This window comes from Chiloscyllium plagiosum, chromosome 4, assembly GCF_004010195.1.
Source record: "Chiloscyllium plagiosum isolate BGI_BamShark_2017 chromosome 4, ASM401019v2, whole genome shotgun sequence".
In the NCBI taxonomy this organism is placed as follows: Eukaryota; Metazoa; Chordata; class Chondrichthyes; order Orectolobiformes; family Hemiscylliidae; genus Chiloscyllium; species Chiloscyllium plagiosum.
The window spans coordinates 88,075,286-88,087,019 of record NC_057713.1 but is presented as its reverse complement, the minus strand read 5'-3'; the positions used below and the strand labels follow the sequence as shown (position 1 = coordinate 88,087,019).

At 43.9% G+C, this 11,734-nt stretch overlaps 1 pseudogene; it reads left to right on the top strand.

Moving 5' to 3' along the window:
- The first annotated feature begins 4,117 nt into the window (after positions 1-4,117).
- On the top strand, positions 4,118-10,884 carry LOC122549489 (annotated as a pseudogene).
- Positions 10,885-11,734: the final 850 nt, after the last annotated feature.

Genomic DNA, 11,734 nt, shown 5'->3' with positions numbered 1-11,734 from the left:
AAAATTATAAGATAAAAATAATGAAAAGTCAGTGAAGGCTGTAACATTAACTAACAACATATTTCAGTCTCTCAAAAACAACAGCAGGTCCTCCACCTAACTTTGAGAACCAGTGGATCAACCTTCCCAGGTCACCTGTCATTCTAGTGGTTGGGATAACCTCAGGAGTCTGTGTACACTTCAGCCATTCTAATCTCTGCCAAATTTGAATGTTGTCCAGAAGCTGAAGATATTGCAGATGTTAGCAAGAACTTTTCATGAAGATGTGAGCTTCATGGGAAATCTTTATTTGATATTACTTACAACATGAAACCTAGAGATTGGATACTAATGCAGTGATTGAGTCAAAGAGCCACAGTCAAATCTGCTATTGGATCAAATATGACTTAAACACAAATCTCAAAGTTGACACTCCAGTAGAATACTGGGGAAGGACCTAAAAGTCAGCTGAGATATTAACCTATGTTGCCTAATGTAAAAGATTCCTGACACCATTCAAAGAAGACCAAGGGAGTACTACCCATTATTATGGTGAATTTTTATCCCTGAACATCTACCAGAATTTTGGTAAATGACTTTGAAAAACAATGGCTGACCTGGAGAACATCTGTAGAATCAACTACATTAGCTAATGTTATAAATGGAAATTTTTCTGGTGCAGGGTACTATGTCTCTGGTTTCCAGAGTTATTTGGAAGCCATAATGCATTGCTGGAAATCTCAAAATAACCATGTGATAACTAGATTTGTGTGAGAATTATCCACACTATTCATTGTTTAGGGAACCGGAAATGGAAAATGAATAGGATTCCTGCGACTGATAGTTTGCAGTGCTCTCTGCTGGAACAGCACAGGTGTAGCAGGAGAGACAGAATGGAGATTTTGGCAATGCATTGCCTTAAGTTCTCAAAGGTCATATGTGAATGATGGCAAACCAAAGATGTGGCAAAACAGTTGCTGTATTTGGAATCTTATTACAACAAGGAAATTCATGACTTCAAGGAAGGGGAGAGAAAAATTAAAGTTAACTGTACAAAGTTAACCTTCTGCATCCAGTTTTTTTCATGAGAAGACCCTGATACTTTGTAAGGTGGTGGAGGGCATGTTAACAAAAGAAGAGTAATTTACAGTATTACTGTTCACACAGCCAGAGGAAATGGCTCATTTGTTTCCAGTACAACTAAATAAAAACAATGATAAATTGGGAGAGACACATCTCTTGACTTATCATCACAATATTCATGAAAGATATCTCCTGGGAAGAGATAAGTAAAAATGATTGAAGAGCTGCAACCATCAGCAAATAAACAATGGAGGACCTCTTAAAGATGCTGCCAATTAACATAACTGAATCTACTCTACAATAAAGTCCCAGGTGCAGATCCTGACAAATGTTGTGGTGATGAATCTTAAGGGCATGTACAGCATGAGAGTAAGTGGGTAAAACTTAAAGGTCCTGATTGCTATCACTATCTACTTAACTGTGTTGGAAGTACATGTAAACTGATGGTGGGTGCAGAAAGAAGTGAGTTCTGTTCTTACACTCTCCTGTGGTCATCTTGTCTATCTAAGTGCTGGCTGTTATGCAATGTGGCTGTTATGCACAGAATACCAGCAAGGGGTTAATCACCTGATGTTTTACCGATGTTTCACCAACTGGCACAGTAACCACAGGAAAGAAATAAAATGCTACTTAAAACATTTCTCCCAAACTTTCCACAAAATCAGTAAAGACTGGAGAATGAAATGTCCCATTCACCATGGAAACTCTTCTTCCTAATATCTAAAGTGAAATGATGGGAAAGAGTTAAAACTGGTGGAAAAGGAAAATAAAGATAGTTAGTTCTCCATACAGAGCCAAGTAACAGCTTGTCACAAGTATAACTATACCTGTTAAACTGCATGAGGAACACATCCAGGTATGACGTAAATAGAAAGTTTGTGTTTTCAGCTTAGTCAAGAGCAATTGCTTGGCATCACAGAACTATTTTTTCTCGAAAACAAAAAATTAATTACAATGCAGGTTGGTTTCATTGCTGCTATCCAGGTTATGCCAATGCCCAGGTCACGCCAATGTCCAAGTCGCGTTCAGTCATGTGACAGTGAATCAGTAAAATTTATAATTTGTCCTGAAATTTCAATTGGCTTTTCTCAATCTTCCTGCTGCAATTCTACCAGGAGACGGTGGATACAGCTGTAATCAAACCACCAGCCTCCTGCTACGGAGGATTCATCACCTAGACTAGTGAGGAGCTCTGCACTACAGCCCTGTCATGAAAGTCACCAAATTTGTAGTCATCTGAAGCAATGTCTATAATCTTTTCCTGAATAAGATTCACTTATAGGAACCAACTTCAGAGGAAGAAGTGAGACAATGAGGATGCGAAAGAGGAAAATGTAGCTAATTGTAAGAAGGTGTCAAAACTATATCTTCTCAGATCTTTTATTACATTCCCTGAAAAGATTTTGTGCCCATACTTCCAAATGTGGTTGCTGTTTGGTAAGGCTGGCATTTATTGTTGCCACTGAGAGATTATCTGGGCATTTTTCTGAAACAGTTGCAATGTGTGTGGTGTAGGTGTTCCCACAGCGTTCAGAAGCAGAGTTCCAAAGCTTTGACTGAGTGACAAAGAATCCAACAGTGATGTGCATCCTTTTTGAGATGAAAGATTTAGATCAGGATGTACAGTATCATCTGGTGTTACACAACATAAACCATGCCAGTGAGCAGATTTCACCATCAGTGAAGGATTTAAAGTTCCTGCTGTTTGTAGATTTCCTCCTGTTAAAGATTCATCCTATATCATGTCGAGCACTTCCCTATTTATATTAAGTGTCAATGTACCACCTTATCGAAAGCTCTTGCAAATTGATACATCACTTCATTTCCTTCACCTATATATTCTGACCCTGAATTTCTTTAAAATCAGTGGCCTGGGAAAACGCATAGAGAAGTCTCAGAAAAACATCCCTCCAGAAAGTCCTTTGGGAGGGATGTTCCCCGAGGTTTGATTGGGGTTAGAGTCCCCTAGGATTGATTGGGGTTAGAGTCCCCTGGGTTTGATTGGGGTTAGAGTCCCCTGGGTTTGATTGGGGTTAGAGTCCCCTAAGTTTGATTGGGGTTTAAGTTAGAATTGCCTTAGTGACTGGGAGTGTGATACCCGTCAAATTAAGGGACTAGCAGGTTGACCACTATGGGAGGTAAAGGAAGCAAAAATGAGGCATCTAGGATAAAGGGTAAAGAAGTTCCAGAAGACATCCCTCCAGAAAGTCCCCTTGGGACGGATGTTGAAAAATTGGAAAAATAATTTTAGTACAAGGGAAAGGATAAGAAAACTATGATAAAATATTGTTGTTTTGTTTGGACCAAAGAGAGTATTCGTCCACCATTGGTCTTTTGGCCGAAATACTGGTCAGACGAGGATTGGGTCTGTCAATTGTTGAAGTCATATGTTAATGAGAAACACTCTTTCTGTAAAGAGGAGTCCGACTATGCCTCCTGCTGGCAGGGCAGTCGAGATGCGCGTTTATATAGTATGAAAACTATGACAGGAAAGGAGGAAAAGTCGCCCTAGGCACACCCTCCCCCTTGGGACATTCTTGACCATTTGTCCCCACTGTATGACCCCCCCCCCCCAAAATGAACCTGACGATCTACAAGCCGATGGCGCTGGGTTAGGGGTGGCGGCTGGTGGCGAACAAGTGAGGGGGGGTGGAGAATGAGGAACGGGTGAAGGTTGTGAGGTCAAAAGTCCCGAAAGGAAGACTGACGAAGGAAGTAAAGCAATTAAGAAAAGATATTGAGGAATATCCGTTCCCGAAATTCAAGGAACGACACCCAGAGACAAATGTATACCCTCTCAGGGAAGTTCCCATAGGGCAGGGAATAATTGGCTTCGTAAATGCCCTTTTAACAAGCAGCGAAGTCAGGACCTTTAAGAAGGAGATGAAACTTCTTATTGAAGATCCTGTGGGTCTATCTGAGCAAGTAGATCAATTCCTAGATCCCAACCTATACACTTTGGACGGAGTATTCTCTTCACTGGGGAAGAGAGAGGAATGATCAGAAGAGCAGCTATGAGGTTGTGGGAACGAGAACACCCCCCTGGGAGGGAGTTATGTCGGCTGAACAGAAGTTTCCCAATACAGACCCAGGCTGGGGGAACAACGAGGCAGATGACCAAACCCAGATGAATGACCTCAAGGACTTAATAATAAAAGGAATCAGAGAGGCAGTCCCTAAATCCCAGAATTTAACAAAGGCGTTTGAGGTTCGAAAAGAGAAAGATGAGACTGCCTCAGCATTTTTACAGAGGCTACGGGACTCAATGAGAAAGTATTCAGATATGAATCCTGAGGATTCAGTAGCTCAGGGCCTCCTTAAAGTACATTTTGTAATGAAGGCATGGCCGGATATCCAAAAGGAAATACAAAAAATTGAGGGATGGAGTGAGAAATCATTGGATGAATTATTGAGAGAGGCACAGAAAGTGTTAGTAAAGAGAGAGGATGAGAAGCAAAAACAGAAGGCGAAAATGATGATAGCCACAGTTGATGAGGTAGTCAAGAAAAGAGTGGAACCGGTAGTAAGCAACCAGAGTGATGGCTGGCAGTATGTTGAAAATAGAGGTAGGAGAAGAGAACGAGGAGGACCTGTTAGGGGGTCCAATCGACAGGGACAAAGGTCAACGTGGAAATCCCCACAGGCAGGATGTTACTACTGTGGAAAGACAGTGGGAGTGTCCGGATCTGAAAAGGGAAGAGAGGGCGATACCACTTACGAACTTTGATGAAGAATAGGGGCATCAGAGGTTCCTGCCCTTGGGCACCCACCGGAAACCTTGATAAATCTAAAGGTGGGACCTCATGAAGAGGATACAGTTTTCTTAGAAGATACGGGGGCAGCACGATCATCTTTAAATTTTATACCCAAAGGAGTACAATTAACAAAACAACAGATAACAATGTCCGGGGTGAAGGGAGAAGGATTTACAGTCCCCGTATTTGAACCTATGATGATCGAAAGTAATGAAGGAAAAATTGAGGGACAATTGTTATACATTCCTGACATAGGAAGTAGTTTGTTAGGAAGAGACTTAATTATACTATTAGGACTAGGGATTGGGGTGAGCGACCGATAACTAGCAGTAAAAATGGCCCTTTTGACCGAGGAACAGGAAAAACAAATAGACCCCACAGTATGGGCGCGGGAAAGCAATCGAGGGGGATTGCAGATTCCCCCTTTACAGATCAGCTTGAAACAGGTGGGGGAGACAGTATGTGAGAGACAATACCCGATTTCGACAGAAGGAAGAAGGGAGTTACAACCCGTGATTGAGGGATTAATTAGGGACGGCCTGCTGGAACCCTGCATGTCCCCCTATAATACCCCCATTTTGCCAGTAAAAAGAAACAGATTGTACCTATCGTCTGGTACAAGATGTAAGGGCGCTTAACAGGATAGTACAGACTCGACACCCGGTACTCCCTAATCCTTATACCCTCTTGATTAAAATCCCACACGACCACAAGTGGTTTAGTGTGGTGGACCTAAAGGACACCTTTTGGGCATGCCCCCTGGCAGAGGAAAGCAGAAACATGTTCGTCTTCGAGTGGGAAGACCCAAGAACGGGGCAGAAACAGCAATATAGATGGACAGTGCTTCCTCAGAGATTCACTGAGTCCCCAGACTTGTTTGGCCAGGTTTTAGAACAAATTTTGGAAAAGTTTATAAGTCCCCAAGGGACAAATTTGCTGCAATATGTAGATGACCTACTGGTCACGGGAGAAGATGAGAAAGGAACAACGGAAGCAACTAACCAATTGCTAAATTTTCTGGGACAACAGGGAATGAGGGTCTCAAGGAATAAATTACAATATGTAGAAAGGGAAATAAAATATTTAGGACACCTGGTCAGTGAAAGGTAAAGGAAAATAAGTTCTAAAAGGATTGAAGGGATAATGGGAATGCCACTCCCTCGGGCTAACGGGATACTATAAATTATGGATCAAGTTGTACGCCCAACAAACAAAGAAGTTATACCTTAAATTGCTGGAAGAAGAACCACAGCTGTTAAAATGGACAGAGGAAGAAAAAGAATTACTGGAAGGATTAAAGAAAAGTTTGATCCATGCCCCTCTCCTTGCATTGCCTTCCCTAAATAAACCCTTGCACTTGCTTGCCACCGTTGATAAGGGAGCAGCCCTAGGGGTCCTGACCCAGCAATGGGGAGGGATGAAACAGCCGGTAGCATTCTTGTCTAAATTATTAGATCCAGTTTCTAGAGTGTGGCCCGAGTGTGTGCAGGCAGTAGCAGCAAATGCACTACTGGTGGAAGAAAGTCGAAAACTCACATTCAGCAGGACATTGATAGTAAGCATCCCACATCAGGTATGGGCCATACTGAACCAGAAGGCAGGGCAGTGGCTTACAGACTCTAGAATTTTAAAATACAAAACAATTTTAATAGAGAAGAATGACCTTATGTTGATCACAGACACTTGTCTGAATCCAGCTACTTTTCTCTGGAGGGGGGAGGATGTAGCTCCCTTGAACCCAGAACATGACTGCCTTGACATCATAGAATATCAGACTAAAGTAAGAATGGACCTTAGGGACATCCCTATCCACGCAGCGGCCAGACTGTTTGTGGATGGGTCTCCAGAGTAATTGAAGGCAAAAGACACAACGGATATGCAGTAGTGGATGGAACGGAGGGGAGTGTAGTCGAGGCTAGTAGGCTGCCCAATGACCGGTCGGCACAGATTTGCAAATTCTGTGCGCTAGAACGTGCTCTTAGGGCCCTGGAGGGGAAGGAAGGAACTGTCTACACACAGATTCTAAGTGGCACACACATTTGGGAAAATATGGCAGAAGAGAGGAGAGATAAACAACTGGCCCATGAGGCATTAGTTCATCAAGTATTGGAATCCCTTTTGCTGCCAAAGGAGATAGCCATAGTCCACATTAATGGTCATCAGAGGGGAGATGATACCAAAACAAGAGGAAATAGGTTGGCAGATGAAGCTGCTAAGGAGGCAGCTCTGAACCCACAGGTCACCCCGATATTTACCTTGGTCCCGACAATACAGAAACCTGCGGGGAGACCACTATTTAATGCTAGGGAAAAGAAGGATTTGGAGAAACTAAGGGCTACAAAAATGGTAGAAGGGAAATGGGTGCTACCCGATGGTCGGGAAATGTTATCCAAGATGCTGATGTGAGAGATCATGGCTGTCCTACATCAGGGGAGTCATTGGGGAGTGCAGGCAATGTGTGATTTGGTTCTTAGGAAATATGGATGTAAAGGGATGTACACGATTGCCCAACTGATATGTGACGGCTGTGTAACAAGTAAGAAGGTAAACAAGAAGGTACAAAGGAAACAGGTCCCAGGAGGGAGAGACCCTGGGCTAGAACCATTCCAGAGCATACAGGTGGATTACACTGAATTGCCCCAGGTAGGAAGGCTAAAATACATGTTGGTTATAGTAGACCACTTATCCGTTTGGGTGGAAGACTACCCCCTGGCAAGTGGAATGTCTAAGATAATTCTTGAGCAGGTAGTTCCCTGGTATGGGATAGTGAAGCGTATAGACTCAGACCAGAGAAGCCACTTCACTTCTAAGGTGCTCCAGGGAATAATGCAAAGTTTGGAAATCTCCTGGGATTTTCACACCCCCGGCACCCTCCGTCTTCAGGGAGGGTCGAGCAGATGAACCAAACTCTTAAAAAGACAGTTGTCCAAATTGGTATTAGAGACCAGACTCCCCTGGATCCAATGCTTGCCGATAGCACTCCTACGTGTGCGAATGGCTCCAAGGAAAGATTTGTCCCCTTATGAAATATTGTTTGGGCTGCCATACTTAGGAACGACAGGGGGACCGCCGATCCCCGAGACTAAGGACTTGTTCTTAAGAAAGTATATACTGGGCCTGTCCTCCTCTTGTCTTTTCTCAGGAGACAGGGTTTACTCGCACAGACTCCACCTCTCGATTTTGCTGTTCATCCAGTCCGGCTGGGAGATTGGGTCCTTGTGAAGTCATGGACTGAGGCTAAATTACAACCAGATTGGGAAGGGCCGTACTAGGCTCTTTTGACTACTGAAACATCGATAAGGATGGCGGAGAAAGGTTGGACTCACTACACCAGAGTTCAGGGACCAGTGGAATCTCCGGTTGAGAAAGAAGTCTGGACAGCCGAATCAATGAAAGAACCATTGAAACTTGGGCTAAAAAGACTTTGAGTGACTGATTATACAGTGGCGACGCAAGCATGGGATAATTTCTGTAAGATTGTATATTAAGTCTCTCGGTACTTCAGAACTATTTTTGGAATGAGGTGGCTACTTAGGTATATGATCTTAGCTCTCCTAGTCTTAGGGTTTTGTCGAACCTTGGTGTGGTCCTCTTACTTGGTAGTAACGGTCACCAAGAGTGCTAATCCGCAAGTAATAGATACCGATGCCTGCAGCCTAGTTGATTGTGGAAATGTAGAAAATCAGAGGCAGTAAAGCTACTCAGAGATACATCTTAAGTCCTACGGGGTTGGCCTTGGGGGTGGTACTTGGATTAATCCACTCATCACAGTACACCAGCGCCCCTTCTGGCCAGCTCTTGAGTGTCCTGATAATAAGTGTAACCCAATATATTTAACGATAAAGAAAACCACACGGCAAGAAGCGGTTCTGGGAGGGGACACCTAGCAGGTCCAATTAAATGAAACATTTGGGATAGGGATGAAAGCAAAAGGGAAGGATTTCTCAGGCTGTTGTTTCCGTATACAGGTGGGCAAAGGGAAGTGGTCAGTCGAATTAAATGAAAAGAGCACTCAGATGCCACAGGTATATCCTTTCGCCTCTTCCAACGACCGTAAGGTGGTAAAAATTATAGAGGTGAAGGACTTAAAACACACCATCGAAATTGAAACTGGCTACGGGGATACAAATGCCTGGCTTGAATGGGTAAAGTACACTGTGAAAAGTCTGAACAGGAGTTGAGAGGTCATGTTGCAGCTGTACAGGACATTGGTTAGGCCACTGTTGGAATATTGCATGCAATTCTGGTCTCCTTCCTATCGGAAAGATGTTGTGAAACTTGAAAGGGTTCAGAAAAAATTTACAAGGATGTTGCCAGGGTTGGAGGATCTGAGCTACAGGGAGATGCTGAACAGGCTGGGGTTGTTTTCCCTGGAGCGTCGGAAGCTGAGGGGTGACCTTATAGAGGTTTACAAAATTATGAGGGGCATGGATAGGATAAATAGGCAGTTTTTTCCCTGGGATCGGGGAGTCCAGAACTAGAGGGCATAGGTTTAGGGTGAGAGGGGAAAGATATAAAAGAGACCTAAGGGGCAACCTTTTCACACAGAGGGTGGTACGTGTGTGGAATGAGCTGCCAGAGGATGTGGTGAAGGCTGGTACAATTGCAACATTTAAGAGGCATTTGGATGGGTATATGAATAGCAAGGGTTTGGGGGGATATGGGCCGGGTGCTGGCAGGTGGGACTAGATTGGATTGGGATATCTGGTCAGCATGGACGGGTTGGACCGAAGGGCCTGTTTCCATGCTGTACATCTCTATGAGTCTAAAAACAATTGCTATGCATGTGCCTCCGGTAGGCCAGTAGCCCAGGTAGTTCCCTTTCCGCTCGGGTGGCAGCGAGACAGGAAAGGCATGGAATGTATGATCACCCTGTATCAGGATAAGACTGCATGGAATAATGGGAATTGTACTTCCCTATCACTAATGTTCCCTCCCTTGGAGAAGAAAGATTTAAATAACCCCCCCACGTTTTTGGCCACGGTCGGAAATCACACTTCGTGTGTTAACAGACAAGGTTTAAATCAATTCAGAGACTTGTGGGAGCTGAAATCATGTATCGAAATTGAAAATGTGACCAGAACGGACAAGGGAGGGAACTATTCAGCACTGCAGGTTCCCCGAGTAGATCTGTAGTGGTACTGTGGAGGGAGAATACTGAGACCCACCCTACCTCCAGATTGGGGAGGCATATGTGCAATTGGCAATCCCATTCACCTTGGCATTTGAAAAGGAAAGGCTTGTGACAAAAGGGAGTCAGAGTAAAGGATCATTATTGAATATTTCTTCTGATGATTGGATATATCGAGACTTTATAGGAGTTCCTAGAGGGGTGCTGGATGAGTTCAAGGCTCACAATCAGATTGCAGCAGGCTTTGAGTCAGCTCTCTTCTGGTGGGTAACAGTCAACAAGAATGTGGATTGGATAAACTATATTTTCTATAATCAGCAGAGATTCATTAACTACACTAGGGATGCAGTCAAGGGCATAGCAGAGCAGCTCGATGCAACCAGCAGAATGGCTTGGGAGAACAGAATGGCCTTAGACATGATCCTCGCTGAAAAAGGCGGTGTGTGCGTGATGTTAGGGGGGAGCTGTTGTACCTTTATTCCAAATAACACAGCGCCTGATGGGTCAATCACTCAAGCCCTGCAGGGGTTGGCTACCTTAGCAGAGGAGCTGGCTGAGAATTCAGGAGTAGACACATCGCTCACTGGGTGGCTGGATTCATGGTTTGGGAAATGGAAAGGTATAGTGGTCTCCATACTCACCTCCTTGATAGTGGTTGCTGGAGTACTGATAGCTATAGGATGTTGCATCGTACCTTGTGCGCGGGGACTAACCCAGCGGCTGGTTGAAATGGCACTGACTAAACAAATGCCCCTAACAGGTAGTCAGCGAGAGGAACTCTACCTGTTGAACAATGAGGGGATGAATGATCTTGAAGAAGTTTCCAAGATAGATGAGGTTTCAGGGATGCTGCTGACAAACTTGGAAGAGAGATATGCAGAAGACAACAAAATATTAGCCAAAACGAAAAGGGGGAACTGTGGAAAATGTGTCTAAGTGTTGCTTCTGCAGAAGTCAGGTACTCAGAAGTCATAAAGACTCAGTGTGGCGAAGTGATGAGACCCAGTGTTGCGTCAGCAAAAAATAATAAGACTCAGCTATCAAGGGGGGGGGGGGTTGTACGCTAACAACAGGCCACAGACAGATATGGTAAACCGATTAGATTAGCAGCTGCGCAGAGCAATACAACTGTCACATATGAGGTAAAAGGAGGGGTACAGAGAGGCTCATAGAAAACTGTATAAATGTGCAATAATATTATTCAGAAGTGTGCCTACTTTGTGGTCAGCCAGGCTTGCAAGAACATATGAATAAAAACTGCTTCGGAATTTGACTCGGACTAAAGTTATTTGGCAGTGAGCTTTGTTTCTCACAGGTCAACTTTATATAAATGTACCAACAGCTTTACATCTTTTATTTCATTCATCTCGCAGACAGCTGTGATGTCATGCTTGCACCAGTTACGTTAATGTTCTGACTTCAGAAACACCAGCAGGGTCAGGATTTCTGCCTGTTCACCTATGTGATCGGAGACGGTAATCTGCCCTCACTTTGCACATCCAATGAGCTCAATTTTCAATTCAGAGTCAGGGACGCATTGCCTGGGTAAATTCCAACACCTGATGTAATTATCCTAATTGGACCAGAATGAGTATGGCACTGAATGAAATCAGAAGGTGAGATCTCCCTGCATATCACCAGCAATAGAAATAATTGGTAGGCATGTTGGGGTCTGCCACTGCCTTGCACTGGAGAGGACACAACAATCTCCATTTGCACAGAAATGGCCAATGGAGGCCCATTCACATAATTTGCAGCAAAGTTCCCCTAGTGCAACAATGTCTCA